We start from the raw sequence: 13,614 nt of genomic DNA on the forward strand, positions 1-13,614 counted from the left end.
GCCCTAAGCAACTTAGCAAAACCCTGACTCAAAATAAATATTGAAAAGGGTTGGGGATGTGGCTCTGTGGTTAAGCACCCCTGGAGTCAATCTCTGGTATAATAATGATGATGATGATTGGCAAAGAAGCTTATTTGTGCATAAGAGTCAAATTTTATTCAGTGGACTAAATTTGATATTTCTCTCCCTTTCCCTGCTCTTGTTGTTTCTGGATAGCAATGTGTCATTATGATTACTGCAATTTTAAAAATTCATTTGCTGATTTACACAGAATAGAATAAAAAACTCACCAAAAAAAAAAAATGAAGGGGCTAGGGATGTAGCTCAGTCGGTAGAGTGCTTCCTCACATGCATTAGGCCCTAGGTTCAATCCCTAGCACCACTAAAAAGAAGGAGAAGAAGAAGAAGAAGGAGAAGAAACAAAACAGGTAAACCAGGTCATATGTTACGTGAAATCTAAAAAAAAAAAAAAAAGGAAAGAAAGAAAGAAAAATACGTATTCTCAGTTGGAACAAACGTCTTCTTTCCATTATTGACCAAATGCGTCTACCCGATCTAATGTTCTTTATATAGAAGTAGTCTCCTCTCACACATCACAAAGTATATATTTAAAGCAAAACATTTTAATCAAATTCACATGCAGATTCCATGGGCTCTTGCCAGTTCCTCTTATGATAATCCACCAGAACTGTGGTACTGCTATGCTTTGATGCACATTTCATATCATAATGAAATGACTTGGCCTGATTACAAATGTGTTTTATAAAACCAATTCCCTCTCCTGCTTTATTAACTCTTGAAAGTATTGGACAGTAAAAATTTTGAAAGTTATTTATTTTCTGCCAGATATAGTGGTTTATACCTGTAATCCCAGTAACTAGGGAAGCTGAGACAGGAAGATGGTAATTTCAAGGCCAGTCTCAACAACTTAGTGAGACTCTGTCTCAAAATAAAAAAAGGGTTAAGGATGTAGCTCAGTGGTGAAGTGCCCATGGGTTCAATCCCCAGTACCAAAAATCAAAAAAGAAAGTTATTTATTGTTTATCTTTTTGGTTTTGACTTTTTTTATGTTGGGAATTGGGAGGAAACACTGTTAAATTTCACCTGTTTTTTAAAGCACTTTTACTTCTTTAATATTTATTTTTTAGTTGTAGTTGAACATAAAACCTTTTATTTTATTTTTTTGTAGTGCTGAGGATTGAACCCAACGCCTTAGCATGTGCTAGTCGAGCCCTCTACCACTGAGCCACAACCCCAGCCCTGACTTTTACTTCTTATTCCAAATATATTCAGCAAGTACTAAGAAATTTTTATCATATGTAGTTACGTTTCAAAATGGAGCAATCAAAATTAGTAAAGGCAATAAATGTCCAAAAACATAAGAAATTCTATTTAGAAAATTAGAAGCCTTTTTCTAATTTGCAAATCAACTTTAAAATTTTTAATTGTATAAGTGCACATCTAGTTTTTATAAGTGTATCATATGTTTACAAAGGTTTATAATCAGGTAGTATGGAAAACAAAAGGAATAAAATGTAATAAAATGAACCTAATAACCCATTAGCTCAAAATTTAAAACCTCAGTAGTATCAACTGGTGATGACAAGAGAATTACAAGTTTGAAGTCAGCCTGGGCAATTTAGTGAGGCCCTGAATCAAAATAAAAAATAGAAAGGGCTGAGGCTGAGTGCCTGGGCACATACCTGTAATCCCAGCAATTTGAGAAGCTAAGGCAGGGGAGTCACAAGTTCAAGGCCAGCCTTGGCTATTTAGTGAGGCCCACAGCAACTTAAAAATAAAAAGGGCTGGATATGTGGCTTATGGCAGAGTACTCAGAGTTCAATCCCCAGTCAGTACTGAAATAAAATAAAGCCTTACTAATATCTGAGAAGCCTTTTTTATGCTCTTCCCAGATTAAAAATCCCAAGAAGTAACAGCTATTTTTTAATGTTAATTATTCTCTTGGTTTTATATATATATATATACACAATACCTTTATTTTACTTATTTATTTTTATGTGGTGCTGAGGATGGAACCCAGGGCCTCGAATGTGCTAGGCGAGCGCTCTACTTTTGAGCCAACAACCCCAGCCCTTGATTTTCTTTATTGAGTGCTAGTGAGTGTCTCACCCATCTCTAAAAGTTTATTTTTTAGTTGAATTTTATTTATTTTTATTTTATTTATTTATTTATTTGCAGTATTGAGGATTGAACCACTGAATTATATCCCCAGCACTTTTTATTTTATTTTTGAAACAGGTTCTTGTTCAATTGCTACAACTGGCCTGGAATTTACAATCCTCCTGCCTAAGCCTTTTAAGATTACAGGCGTGCATCACCATGCCTGGCTTTATTGTTCAGTTTCCATAAATGAGTAGCAAACCTAAACTTAGATGTACACAGAAAAGACTATATATTGCTACTGCTATATTCATAAGGAGAACACTAACTAAACAGAGTTCATATGTCACAATCTTGCTCCCCCAACAGTTTAAAAGAGCCTTTTTAAGAGAAGTCAGTGAAACCAGGCATGGTGATGTATGCCTATAATCCCAGAGGCTAGGGAGACTGAGACAGGAGGATAGCAAATTCAAGGCCAGCCTCAGCAATTTAGCAAGGCCCTCAGCAACTTAGTGAGACTCTGTCTCAAAATAAAAAGAGCTGGGGATGTGGCTCAGTGGTTAAGCCTCCCTGGGTTCAATCCTTGATATTAATTAATTAATTAAATAAAGTCAGTGAGCAAGGTCATGAATGAAAACACAAAACATCAGTTTAGACAGTAATGTGGATTAACTTAGACGACAGAAAAATAATGCAAGGAGTACAGATTTACAAGAGATCACCACTCAATAATATTGTTAAATATAACAGAATATATACATTTTCACATATATATGTAAAATTCTATGAAATTTATTGGCTAACGGGCATATATTGTATATTTCAGTATTTTAGAAATCAGAAAGTTTCTAGAAATCTGTAATATGCAATATGCTATAAATGGAAAGACTAAATAGAGAAGTTGAAAGATAAAGTTAGGGAAATCTTTAAAAAATAGAGCAAATATATTTAAAAATGTACACTTACCAAATAAAAGAAAATTAGAATATTGGTCTAATAGACAAAATATTCAGATAGTGGATTATAAAAAGGTAACAAATTAGTAGGAGGAGAAATCATCAGTGAAATAGTTCAAGAACATGTCCCAGAAAAGAAAGACAGGTGGAGTCAATCAACCACCTCCTACACCACTACCGCCATTGCTTCTGCCTCTGATTCCGCTGCTGCCAGCCTGAGATCTTTGGAGGTCTTCTTTCTGGGTGCTTCTGCCACAGAAGAAACCGCTGCCCTGGATGCAACTTAAGCTGACTCTGCTGCTACTGACTCCCAGAGATGGCCTGGTGACGCTGCCCTGACAGCTGCAATTGCAACTGCTGACCCGCTGCCTGCTGCTAACAACTACCACCACTACCGCTGCTATCACAGCCTAGAGGACTGCTTGGGGGTGACTCCAGGTTTGGTTGCACATGGCTGCACCCATTTTGAGACACCAGCCAGGGCCTGGAGCCTGGGTGCCAGCAGGTTTACCATCACAAGAGCCTCTGTCTGGGAACTCCAGCTGGGACCTGCAGGTCCAGTGTGAGGGTGCCTTCAGGTTTGGAGGAGCCTGGGGTCTTCCTGCTGAGAGTGCTGGTGGCCCTTGTCTAGCTGCTGCATCTCGGGATTGCTCTTTTGCATGAGTGTATCGCTGGTGGTCTCTCTGCAAGTAGGAGCAGAATTGAGATCTTGGGACTGCAGCGTGGCCAATCCTGAGGTATCTGAAGCCCAGATGGGTGGGATAGAGACTGGGTTTGTGAGATCTGATCTGGGTTTGGTGATCCAAGCTGATCTGGGTTTGGTGAGAGACATCAGAGACAGGGCTGAGAAACTGTTGAACACTGACAGAGACAATTCAACTTTCCAGCAAGATTTGTTTTATTTTATTTTTTGATTCACTGAACTCTGTACCATATTTGGAACAGGATGCTTTTTATGCATCAGTATGTGGAGGTTGATGATGTATGAATGGTGTTTTGCATTTTTGTTGTATTCCTATGTCTTTAATTTTTTCTCTTTTTGTTCGTATTTTTCCTCTCTCTTGTCTAGTTTCTTGGATTTTCTTTACAACTTTTCTCCAACCAACAGCCAATCTCTGTCGGCTCCTCTTCCACTCTTCCTGTGAATTTTTACTTCTAGCTTCTCTCTTCCTCCCTAGTCAATATTTCATACTACACTACCTCTGTTCTCTCATCTACCATTCGAAATTATAAACTGTTTTAACAAATATTCTGTTTGTACTATAGATAGTTATTAAACTTATCATTTTGGTTTAATGTGAGAAAGCAGTAGACACCTTAATGGGAGCTATTAGGTTTAAAGATATATATTGTGTACATAGAGTGCTATTGATATTGTTCTCACCGGTAAAGGTGAAGTGCTGGAAAACTTCAGGGACACTATAAGTCTACAGGTAGAATTTATCCTGCCTTAGATCCATATTTTTAGATGGGAAAACACACTAACAACATGAAAAAACAAGGGAATAAAGCACCCCAACAAACCAAGATGCTTCAACAACAGAAGCCACTGATAACACAGTAGAAGAAATATTCAAAAAGGAGTTCAGATTGTATATAGTTAAATTGATATATAAAATAAAGGATAGTATAAGGTGTGAAATCAAAGAAAAAAATACAGGAAGTGAAAGACCACTTCAATAAAGAGTTAGAGATGATGAAAAAAAAAAGCAGAAATCCTCAAAGTGAAGTAATCAGTAAACCAAATTGAATAAATTCAATAGAAAGCATCACCAACAGACTAGACCACTTGGAAGACAGAACCTCAGACAATGAAGGCAAAATATATAATCATAAAAGTAGAGTTGAACATGCAGAGAAGATGATAAGAAACCATGAATTATGGAATAATGAAAAGACCAAATTTAAGAGTTATCAGAATAGATGAAGGAGCAGAGATACAAACCAAAAAATGCACAATCTTTTCAATGTATAATAGCAGAAAATTTCCCAAACCTAAAGAGTGGAATGGAATACCAAATATATGAGGTTTACAGGACCCCAAAGGTACAAAATTACAGCAGACCCCCACCAAGACACATTATAATGAGAATGACTAATACATAGAATAAAGATAAAATCTTAAAGACTGTGAGAGAAAAAAAATCAAATTATATACAGGGGGAAACCAATTCGGATCTCAACTGATTTCTCAGCCCAGACCCTCAAGGTTAGGAGGTCCTGGAATAATATATTTCAATCTCTGAAAGAAAATGGATGCCAGCCAAGAATTTTATATCCAGCAAAATTAAGTTTCAGATTTGAGGATGAAATTAAAACATTCCATGATAAATAAAAATCGAAAGCACTCACAACTAGAAGAAAGCCTACACTACAGAGCATTCTCAACAAAATATTTCATGAAAATGAAGTGAAAAAAAAAAGTAAAAACCAGCAAAGGGAGGATCTACACTAAAGGAACATTCAACCCAAAGGAGAAACTTAGACAAATCAAAAACCAGAAATAAATCAAAATAACAGGGAATACGAATCATATCTCAATAATAACCTTGAATGTTCATGGCCTCAACTCAGCAATCAAAAGACATAGATTGGCAGATTGGATTAAAAAGCAAGACCCAACAATATGCTATCTTCAAGAGACTCCCCTCATGGGCAAAGACATCCACAGGTCAAAAGTGAAAGGATGGGAAAAAAACTTATCACTCATAAGGATTGCGTAAACAAGCAGGGGTTTCCATTCTTGTTTCAGATAAAGTAGATTTCAAACCAAAATTAATTGAAGAAACAAAGATGGACATTTCATACTTCTTAAGGGAAGTATATATAAGCAGGACATAACAATTATAAATATTATGCCCCAAACAATGGAGCATCTATGTACATCAAACAAACCCTTCTCAATTTCAAGAGTCAAACTGACCACAACACAATAATACCGGGTGACTTTAACACATCTCTCTCACTACTGAACAGATCTAATAAATGAATTCAGCAAAGTAGCAGGACATAAAATCAACACCCACAAATCAAACGCATTCCTATACATCAGCGATAAATCCACTGAACGAGAAATTAGGAAAACTACTCCATTCACAATAGCCTCAAAAAAAAAAAAAATACCTGGGAATTAATCTAACAAAAGAGGTGAAAACCTCTATAATAAAAACTACAGAACACTAAAGAAAAATTGAAGAAAACCTTAGAATATGGAAAGATCTCCCATGCTCCTGGATAGGCAGAATTAATACTGTCAAAATGGCCATATCACCAAAAGCATTATATAGATTTAATGCAATTTCTATTAAAATCCCAATGAAGACTGACTTCATAGAAATAGAAAAGGCATTCATGAAATTTATTTGGAAAAATAAAAGACCAAGAATATTGGTCTTTTAATTGCTTTGGCTAAAGCAATCCTTAGCAAGAAAAGTGAAGCAGGAGGCATCACAATACCAGACCTTAAACTGTACTACAGAGCTGTAGTAACAAAAATGGCATGGTATTGGCACCAAAATAGACTTGCAGACCAAAGGTACAGAATAGAGGACACAGAGACAAACTCATATAAATACGGTTATCTTATACTAGGCAAGGGTGCCAAAAACATTCACTGGAGACAAGAAAGCATATTCAACAAATGGTGCTGGCAAAACTGGAAAATTGACAAAACTAAGCAAAATGAAATTAAACCTCTATCTCTTACCCTGTACAAAAATCAACTCAATGTGGATCAAAGACTTAGGCACTAGCACAGAGACCCTGCGCCTAATAGAAGAAAAATTGGGCCAAAATATGCACCATGTCGGCCTAGGATCTGACTTCCTTAACAAGACTCCTAAAGCACAAGAAGTAAAATCAAGAATCAATAAATGGGATGAGTTCAAATTAAAAAGCTTCTTCTCAGCAAAGGAAACAATAACAAGAGACAACCTACAGATTGGAAGAAAATCTTTACCACATGCACTTCCAATAAAGCATTAATCTCTAGGATATATAAAGAACTTAACAAACTTAACACCAAAAATAAATAAATAAATAGCCCAATCAATAAATGGGCTAAGGAACTAAACAGACACTTCAAAGAAGAAGAAACACATTGATCAACAAATATATGAAAAAGTGTTCAACATCTCTAGCAATTAGAAAAATGCAAATCAAACCTACTCTAAGATTTTGTCTCCTACCAGAATGGCAATCATCAAGAATACAGGAAACAATAAATGTTGGCAAGGATGTGGTGAAAAATGTACACTCATACATTACTGGTGGGACTGCAAATTGGTGCAACCACTATGGAAATCAGTATGGAGATGTCCTCAGAAAATTGGGAATGGAACCAGCATTTGACCCAGCTATCCCACTCCTTAGTTTATACCAAAAGGACTTAAAATCAGCATACTATAGTGATGCAGCCACATCAATGTTTATAGCATATCAATTCACAATAGCTAAGCTATGGAACCAACCTAGGTGCACTTCAATAGATGAATTATGAATGGATAAAGAAAATATGGTATATATATATGCAATGGAATATTGATCAGCTTTAAAGAAGAGCAAAATGATGGCATTTGCCAGTAAATGGTCACAGTTAGAGAATATAATGCTAAGCAAAATAAGCCAATCCCACAAAACCAAAAACCAAATGTTTTCTCTAATATGCAGATGCTAATTCACAATAAGGCGGGGGGCACTAGGAAAGAATAGTGTTACCTTAGATTAGGTAGAGGGAAGTGATGGGAGGAGAAGGGAGGGGATGTGGGTACAGGAAAGATAGTAGAATGAAACAGACATTATTACTGTATGTATATATGTGAGTACATGACCAATATGAGTCTGCACACTCAGAAAAATGAGAAATTATATCCCATCTATGTATGATATATCAAAGTGCACCAATGCGTTCTACTGTCATGTATAACTAATTAAAACAAATAAAAAATTTTAAAATAAAAAAATAATAATTGCTGGTGAGGATGTGGGGAAAAGATATGCTTATACATCATTGATGGGACTGCAAATTAATACAACCACTTTGGAATGCATATGGAGATTTCTTAAAAGACTGATGGGAATGACCATCTTACCCAGCTATCACACTCCTTGGTATTAATCTAAAATAATTAAAATCAGTATACTATAATGACATATGCATACAAGTGCTTAGAGCAGCACAATTCATAACAGCCAAGTTATGAAACCAGTCTAGGTGCCTACCAACAGATAAATGGTTAAAGAAAACATGATATATATATATATATATATATATATATATATATATATATATATATATATATATACACATACTATGGAGTTCTACTCAACCATAAAGAAGAACAAAATGTCATTTGTTGGTAAATGGATGGTACTGGAGAACATCATACTTCATGAAATAAGCCAGACTCAGAAAGTCTAGGGACAAAACATGTATGTTTTCATTCATATGTGGAAGCTAGAGAAAGAAAAATGAAATTAAAAATGGGGAATCTCATGAAAATAAAAGGGAGATCAGTAGAATGTAAGCAAGGGTCAAAGGGAAGGGAAAGGAAAGGGAAAGCAGAAGAACTGGGGAATGAAGTTGACCAAATCATGCCATGTGCAAGCATAAGTACTACACAATACATTCCAATTTTATATATTACTATAATGTACCAATTAAAAATAAATATATAAATAAATAAAAGGAAAACCAATAGAGTAGAAGAAGAAGATCAGGAAAGGAAGGGTGGATGGAAAAAGAAAGTACTGGGGATTGAAATGAAAGAACCTAGGTTATACACATTTATTTTAATTTTTTATTTATTTTTAAAAATATTTTTAGTTGTAGATGGACACCATACCCTTATCTTGTTTATTTAGTTTTATGTGGTGCTGGGGAGCGAATCCAGTGCCTTGCATGTGCTAGGCACATGTTCTACCACTGCGCCACAAATTTAGCCCTGTTATATGCATTTATGAATATTTAAAATTAACTCCACTATTATGCACTAAAAATAAAACAAATGTTAAAAAAAAAAAGAAGCAGGACATGTGGTACTAGATTGATAGATATCATTTAATGCCGAAAAAATAGATACATCAGATACACACCAAAGGACATCATCAGGAAATTCCAGGACACTGGCTGGGTGTGGTAGTGCATGCAGGCCTGTAATCTCAGCATTTCGGGAGTCTGAGGCAGAAGAATCACAAGTTTGAGGTCAGCCTCAGAAATTTAGTGAGACCCTCAGCAACTTAGATAGACCGTGCCTCAAAAAAAAGTAAAAAGAGCTGGATATGTAGCTCAGTGGTAAAGCAACACTTCATTCATTCCTCAGTACCAGAAAAATAGTAACAACAACAACAACAACAAAAAGTGCATAGGGGGATAAACAAATGTTTCTAACAGAGGAGAAATGAAGTCAGTAAGTTCCTGAGATGTTGGTTAAGGGAGATATCAGAATGATAGTTGAATTAGGTGTAATAAGACCAGTTTAGAGAAGGTAAAAAGTCTCTGGGAGAGTTAGGCATGGTGGCTCACACACATAATTCCAGTGACTTGGGAGGCTAAGACAGGAGGATCACAAGTTTAAGGTCAGCCTTGGCAATTTGGAGAGCCCCTGAGCAATTAAAGTGAAAGGGTTTAGGAATGTAGTTCAGTAGTAAAGCACCCCTGGGCTCAATCCCAGTAATAATAATACTAAATAACAACAATAATCTCTGGGATAGATTTTTTCTTCAATATAAACTCCTGATAGAATGCTTGCTGTGAATTAATTTTCTTCCTTCCTTCCTTCCTTCCTTCCTTCCTTCCTTCCTTCCTTCCTTGGCACTGGGGATTGGCTTAAGCCACATCCCAGCCCTTTTTATTTTATTTTTTTTATTTTGAGGCAGGGTCTCACTAATTTGCTTAGGGCCTCACTAACTTGCAGAAGTTGGCTTTGAACTTGTGACACTGGGATGCTGGGATAACAGACATGTGCCACCATATCCAGCTATGGATGAATTTCTTTAGTGACCCTTTAGACAACTAATAACTTAGGTTTGTATTACTGCTAAGTAGGTAGGACATTAACCAACTTAAAAAAGTCAAGTGAAAACTGTAGGAAAAATACAGATTCATTCTAGAGAAGTAATCCTCATTTATCTTAGGTTTAAATCTGAATTAATGAATATACTAAAATACTAATCTAGCCTAAATCCAATGTGAGTGAAGTGTAGGAAGAGCAATAGCAAGGATGCATATGTAAATAGCAGCAGTAAGGGAAGAAACCGAAGGCCCCTTCTTCTACATTGGGGTGTCAATAGATAATGCCCACATTATTTAGATATTTGGAAGATAGCAAAAATAATAAGCTGAAAATGTAAAAAATTTCCTTTCTTCTCTAGGAAAGGAAAAATGGTTATTTAGAGGAATGAGACCTTGAATTTTTCTAAAAATTTCTTGTAAACTAATTGATTCTTTAATAAGGTACAAAAATTAACACTGAAAAAGAAAGAAGTAACTTTTTCAGAAGAATGAGAATCTACCTGGTTTGCTCTGCAGAGAATCCAGGACTGGGATGCATTGAACATAGAACTGGGAATCCAGGTTCTGGTAGCCCCAGTGGTGATGAAGAGAAGTAGAGAAATGTTCAGGTGAATGGACAAGACATTTCTCAACTTCATATTACTATTCCAGGACCACACAATCAGGTAATTTTTGCACTCTGTGTGTGTGTGTATGTGTGTGCATATGTATGTATGTGTGTTATAGTTAAAGCATCGTCCGGGTTTCATAAACTGACTTTCAGACCACTCACATATAATCAAATCAAGCCTTTATTGAAGCACACAGGTGGCGACTAACCAGAACATAAAGCCTTTCCCCTGATCAGCCCCAAACAACAGCAAGGGCGCTCCTTATAAGCCTGAAAACTGCAAAAGAGAGTTTGGGGGTCTAGCCAATGCAAGCAAGCCAAGTTACAGAAGTGAGAGTGTGCAGTCAAGTGGAGGGAAGCCTAACCAATCACAGTTATCCCAGTCACCCCAGTTACAGAAACAGAGCCCTGTTACCCTAGTTACAGAAACAATGCCCCATTAGAAAGTTCCAAGTTCTTAAAGGTTTCTATAGCAAAAGGAAAAGAACATCTTGCCCTGGTCAGGACCCTTCTACTTGGCATGGTTGTTTTACAAAATGGAGTTACTAAACAAAATAGGGTCTCTTTGGCTTGATATCACATGTGTATGTGTTTTAATAGAAGTGGAACCCAGGGGCACTCTACCAATGAACTATACTCCAACCCTTTTTAATTATTTTTTATTTTATTTACTTATTCATTTATTATTTGGGGTCAGGGTCTCACTAAGTCACTTTGGAGCCTCACTAAATTGCTAAGACTGGTTTTGAGCTTGCAATCCTCCTACTTCAGCTTTCCTAGTTGCTGGGATTATAGGCATGCACTGGAATTATAGGCATGTGCCCCATGCCCGATCAACTTATTTATTTATTTATATTTTTGAGACAGAGTCTCTCTATGTTCCCCAGGCTGGCCTTGATTTGAGGTTATAGGTATGTGCCACAATACCCAGCTTCTCCCCTTTCTTATCACATCTCTAGCTACTTGGCCTCATCTCTTCCATATTTTAAATATCTCCACTTCATCTTATTATCTAGCTCTCATCGTTGTTCTTCAGTATATATTTTTTTCTTGTATGGTGATAGAGATTGAACCCTGGCATGGTTCATGCTAAGCGTGTGCTCCACCACTGAGCCATACCCACACTATTTCTTCAGTTTCTCCTCATTTCTTCTAAGTACAAATATACTTTTAACCGGTTTCTGCTTTTTCTATTGTGATTTTTCAATCTTTATTTTTCTTTACAGATAAGAATTCTCTTTTTTAAACAACAATAACACCAACAACAAAAAAGAATTATTTTGTTAAGGGTGGGGATATAACTCAATGGTAGAGCACTTACCTAGCATGAACAAGGGCCCCTGGTTCAATCCCCAGTACCACAGACACAAAATTCTTGTTAAACTCAACCATAATCACAGAGTCTCCCTATCTCCCCATCTCTAAACATGTGATGGCTTGTTCATTTTCTGACTTTGTGAGAAATAGAAATTCCAGTGATCCAGGGGCTCAGGTTGTGGCTTAGTGGGAGAGTGCTCACTTACCACGTGCAGGGCCCTGGGTTCAATCCTCAGTACCACATAAACATAAAATAAAGGTATTGTATCCATCTACAACTAAATAAACAAAATATTAAAAAAAAAGAAAAGAAATTTCAGTGGTCCGTTTTCAGAATACAGTATTTAGCTTGAAATGTAAAATTACTTGGGATATAAGAAAAGCAACTGGAGTGGAGAGCAAAGTAGGAAGGTATAAGCAGTTAACATTGGAGTGTAACAAATACATAGACCCTTGAAAAACAGAAGGTAAAAGGGAAGGGGCCGGCCTGTCTAAAAAGATAAACTATACATGTTCAAAAATGCACTTACCCCAAGAAGGTCTTCCTGATTCAGGAGAATAGGGGAGGTAGGGACAACTAAAGGTGCATTTCTTTAAATAACCCAAGAGGAGACAGTAAAACCTAGGTGATGTTTGGGAAGATAGTACACCCCATGTAGTCAGCCAATGAGGAATCAAGGGAGGAACCCTGTGCACTATGTGTGCCGGCTCATCCAGACACTCAATCTTGCAAGACCATCATTAAAAGCCTTACTTTCTCTGTACCTTTTGTCTCTCAGTCCATTCTTTGGGTTTGGATAGATGAGCTTGATTCTCACAATCATCATCGCCATATTTAACATTTGTTGAATACCTAATATGTGACACATTACTATAAGCACCTTATAAGTAGTTTTATTTAATCTTTACATCTGCTTATTTGTAAAAAGTATTTATTTTCATCCCAGTTTCACAACTGTGAAAACCAGGGCACTGAGAGTTTAAATAATTTGCTCAAGTTTAGAGCTAGTAAGTGGAAGAGCCAGAGAGTTTGATTCTACAATCCTTGCTTTTTAGCCTTATATTCCAGCTGCCTTTTAGAAATACATTAATTTCAAATTTTTTAGAGTGACTTATTGTAGTCTTCCCAAGTGGATCAAAAAATCTATCCATCCATTCACTAAATACATTTATTCTACCAGAACATCATGTAAGTTTATTTCAGATGTAACAGCAATGTTAAAATAGACAAGCTTAATTCTTTTTTTTTTTTTTCTTTTTGGTACCAGGCATTGAACCCAGGATTGCTTAACCACTGAGTCACATCTCCATGCCTTACTTATATTTGATTTAGAGACAGGCTCTCATGGAGTTGCATAGGGCCTCACTAAGTTGCTGAGGCTGGCTTTGAACTGGAGATTTTCCTGCCTCAGCCTCTCAAGCCACTAGGATTACAGATGTGTGCCACTATGCCTAGCAACAAGCTTAATTCCGGTTTGTTTGTTTGTTTGTTTTCAAGCCAAACTGTATCCAGCTTTCTTAAAGGTATTTTTCATAAACAATCATGGTATTTCAGACAAGACATGGGCAGACAATCGTTAACAGTATATAACAACTTT

The sequence above is a fragment of the Marmota monax genome, unplaced genomic scaffold (assembly GCF_021218885.2).
Source record: "Marmota monax isolate L192 unplaced genomic scaffold, Marmota_monax_Labrador192_F-V1.1 WCK01_AAM20220418_F8-fsc00074, whole genome shotgun sequence".
Taxonomy (NCBI): domain Eukaryota; kingdom Metazoa; phylum Chordata; class Mammalia; order Rodentia; family Sciuridae; genus Marmota; species Marmota monax.